Source organism: Chiloscyllium plagiosum, chromosome 13, assembly GCF_004010195.1.
Source record: "Chiloscyllium plagiosum isolate BGI_BamShark_2017 chromosome 13, ASM401019v2, whole genome shotgun sequence".
Classification (NCBI taxonomy): Eukaryota; Metazoa; Chordata; class Chondrichthyes; order Orectolobiformes; family Hemiscylliidae; genus Chiloscyllium; species Chiloscyllium plagiosum.
Genome location: NC_057722.1, coordinates 55,865,275 through 55,869,683, shown reverse-complemented (window position 1 = coordinate 55,869,683; position 4,409 = coordinate 55,865,275).

The following is a 4,409-nucleotide window of genomic DNA, read 5'->3' as shown; positions in this document are numbered from 1 at the left end:
ATCAAGCCAGGAGATTAATCCTTGTTCAACAGAGAGTGCAAGAGGGCATGCCAGGAGCAGCACCCGACATACCTAAAAATGAGGTTCAACCTGATGAAGCTACCAAACAGGGTACTTAAACACCAAACAGCATAAGCAGCAAGTGATAGATGGAGCTAAGTGATCCCACAACGGACAGTCAGCTCTAAACTCTGCAGTCCTGCCACATCAAGTTGTGAATAGTGGTGGATAATTAAATAATTCACTGGAGTGGGAGGGTCCACAAATATCCCCATCCTCAATGATGGAAAAGTTCAACTCATCAGTGCAAAAGATAAGGCTGAAGCATTTGCAACAATCTTCAGCTAGAAGGGCTGAGTGGATGATCTATCTCAGTCTCCTCCAGTAGTTCCCAGCATCACAGATAACAATCTTCAACCAATTAGATTCACTCCATGTGATATCAAGAAACACTTGGAAGCGCTGAATACTGCAAAGGCCTGACAACATTCCAGCAATAGTATTGAAGACTGGTGCTCCAGAACTGCTGCTCCCCAGCCAAGCTCTTCCGGTACAGTCATACCATGTGGGAAGTTACCCATGTCTGTCCTGTACATAAAAAGCTGGACAAATCAAACCTAGCCAATTACTGCCCCATCAGTCCAGTCTCGATCATCAGTGAAGTAATGGAATATGTCATCAGCAGTGCTGTCAAGCAGCACCTGCTCAGCAATAACCCACTCAGTATTGTCCAGTTTGGGTACTGCCAGGGCCACTCAGCTCCTGACCTCAGGACAAAAAGAACTGCATTCCAGAGGTGAGGGGAGAGTGACAAACTTTGACATCAAGGCTACATTCAACCAAGTGTAGCATCAAATAACCCAAGCAAAACTGGAATCAATGAGAATCTGGGAAAAAAAAACTCTCTGCTGGTTAGAGTCATACCTGGCACTTAGGAAGATGGTTGTGGTTGTTGGAGGCCAGTCATCTCAGCTCCAGGTGTTCCTCAGGGTAGTGTGCTAGGCCGATCCATCTTCAGCTGTTTCATCCATGATGTTCCCTCCATCATAAGGAGGTTTACACTAATAATTGCACCAATTATGACTCCTCAGATACTGAAGCAGTCCATGTTCAAATGCAACAAGATCTGGACAATATGCAGGTTTGGACTGATGTGGCAAGTAACATTCATAGTGCACAAATCTCTGGCAAACACAATAAGAGACAATCTAACTACTTGTCCTTGACATTCATTGGTCGTTGCAGAACTGCTGTTTTGAATGCAGTAATCAGTCCGAATTTATCTCTGAAGTCCAGGAGCCAGCCATTAGTCTAAGCCTATTTGTAATCTCCGTTTTGAAATAATAATTGTACTGTATTGGTAAAGAATGAAGGAAATTGTTTTCACATCTGAATTTTATTGAATATCCAAAATTTTAGTTCATAAACGGTTTCCCTGATACTAAAAGGGAATGTTCCCATGTTATATATTATAAGTCTCCACTCCATTTCCAGGTTTGGGAACTTGTAGGTATCATATGGGATGGCAAAGCTAAGATGCTATGGACTGCTTCACTTACCTTGGTCTACCCTTCAGCAGGGCAGTGCTGCTCCAACTGGCTTAGGAACCAGCCCACAAACATGTTGGATATACACCTCTGGGAAGGCATGAGAGTTACTTCTTGGATGTTGAGACCAATGCAGTTTCTCCACAGCTAGAAAACCACACTAAGCTATCCTGACGAAACTACACCAGACACGTTAAATTAACAAGACAGATCTTCAAAAGAATGAAACCGGAAGGGTCCAACACACCCTGTTTCTACAGATTATCAAAGGTACATGAACGAGGAGCCCTCCTCAGACCCATGGACTCACTTCCTGGCACATAAAAATATAGGCTAGCAAAGGAACTGCAAGAAAATGAAAACACCTTGTAGAAGACTCAACCCACTCCATCCAGGAATTCCTTAACATCATCAAAGACATCAAGATAGAGGATGATGAGATCATGGTTTCCTTCGAGGTGACGGCCTTATTCACATCAGTAAACATCACCCTAGCTAAAAAAACACTGGCCTCACTGCTAGACAAACCAGGGATACAAACACCCAACACTGCCAACTCCATCAGCAAGGAAAGCATCCTTAGACTTCTTGACCTGTGCCCCTCAACTCACTTGATCTTCAATGACAAGATATACAAACAAATCAATGGGACGCTTATGGGATCACCAATATTTGGACTTATAGCAGAAGCACTTATGCAGAGGTTAGAATGAGTAGCCCTTCCACGATCCAGCCTAGCTTTGGATCTGCTATTTGGATGACACCCTTATCACCACGAGATGCAACAAACTAGAAGAAACCCACAAACACATAAACAACACCTCAGCCGGTATAAAATTCACGAAAGAGGAAGAGAACAATAACCAATTCCCCTTCTTGGACATCATAGATAGAATCCCTACAGTGTGGAAACAGGCCATTTGACCCAACAAGTCCACACCAATCCTCTGAAGAGTATTCCACCCAAACCCATTCCCCTACCCTATTACATTGATCACAACTAATACACCTAACCTACACATCCTTGAACACTATGGGCAATCTAGCATGGCCAATTCACCTAACCAGCACAGAAGCTGAGGAGAAACCCTTATGCAACATATTCAGAATCAATGGTTACCTAATAAGCGCATTCCGTCGATTCCTACACAATGGACCGAAACAGGAAGCCCATAGACTCTCGTCACCCTACATATATCAAAGACATTTCAGAGATGACCACCAGACTACACTAGCCCCTAGGCATCATGGTAGCTCACAAACCTACTACCACACTGAAACAACTACTGATGAATTTAAAGGAAACATATGCACAGCCAGCATAGAGTCATAGAGATGTACAGCATGGAAACAGACCCTTCGGTCCTACTCGTCCATGCCGACTGGATACCCCAACCCAATCTAGATGCAAAACACCCTACAAGGACAGCCACAAACATTACATTGGACAAACCAGCAGGAAACTAGCCACCAGGAAAAATGAGCACCAACTAGCACCAAAAGACATGAGCAACTATCACAAGTATCCATACACACAGATGAAGGGAAATACCAGTTTGACTAGGAAAATGCATCCATCCTGGGACAGGCCAAACAAAGACACACACGGGAATTCCTAGAGGCCTGGCATTCAAACCGGAACTCCATTAACAAACATATAGATTTGGACCCCATTTATCAACCTCCCAGGAACAGAGCAGGAAATGATATCACACACCACAATAAACCAAGACACATAAACAGCAAGCGGAACAAACACCAATGCTTCATCGGAGGCTCACTGATGATGCTACCTGGCATGGTGATGAAACGTTTGAGAAGAAACCGACCAGCTCAGCGAGCAAACTGACAACCTGATTTCACAGCTTGAGCTGCAAATCTTCTCCAAAATCTCAAATGCACTTTGTAAATGGCTAACATTTTTACATCCTTATGTCCACAGGGAAAACATCCTCTTCAAAGAGCACCACTGGCTGACAGCTAACAAAAATGTTCCACAAACCTGAAATCAATACAGCAACTACATAAGCAGCTTTAAAAGATATGCCTGAATTTTCAGTAAAAGTGATTGCTTTGACCTTTTGAGAACCAGAAGACCTAACAGATTCATAGTGCTCTTCAGGTCCAAAGAACAGTGTTTGGACTCAAAATGTTAACAGTGTAGCTCTCTCCACAAACATTGTAAAGGTGCCGGTGTTGGACTGGGGTGGACAAAGTTAAAAATCAGACAACACCAGGTTATAGTCCAGCAGCTTTATTTGGAAGTACAAGCTTTTGGAGTACTGCTTCTTCAGCAGGGAGCTAGTGGAGCAGGATTGTAGGACACAGAATTTAGAGCAAAAGATCATAGTGTCATACAACTGATGCGATAAATTGAACAAATCTAGGTTACTGTTAAATCTCATCTTTTAGAATGGGGTGCACGTTTTGATTCATTACTATCTAAATCCCAGAACTTGGAAGAAGTTATTAATGAATCAAAACCTGCAACTCATTCTAAAAGATGAAAGACTTAGTAGCAATTTAGGTTTGTTCAATATATCGCATCAGTTGTATGATACTATGATCTTTTGCTATAAATCATGTGTCCTATGATCCTGCTCCACTAGCTACCTGATGAAGGAGCAGTGCTCTGAAAACTGGTACTTCCAAATAAACTTATGGGACTATAACCTCATGTTGTGTGATTTTTAACTTTGTCCACAAATGCTATCCCTGACCCGCTGAATTTCTCTGGAATTTTGTTTTTATTTCATATTTACAGCACCCGCAGTATTTTGGTTTGAACGGATGTATGCCCTCGTCTTCAGTCTGGTTTGAAAAGGTTAATCGATTTATTGTAGGAGGACACTGTGCCCCTTT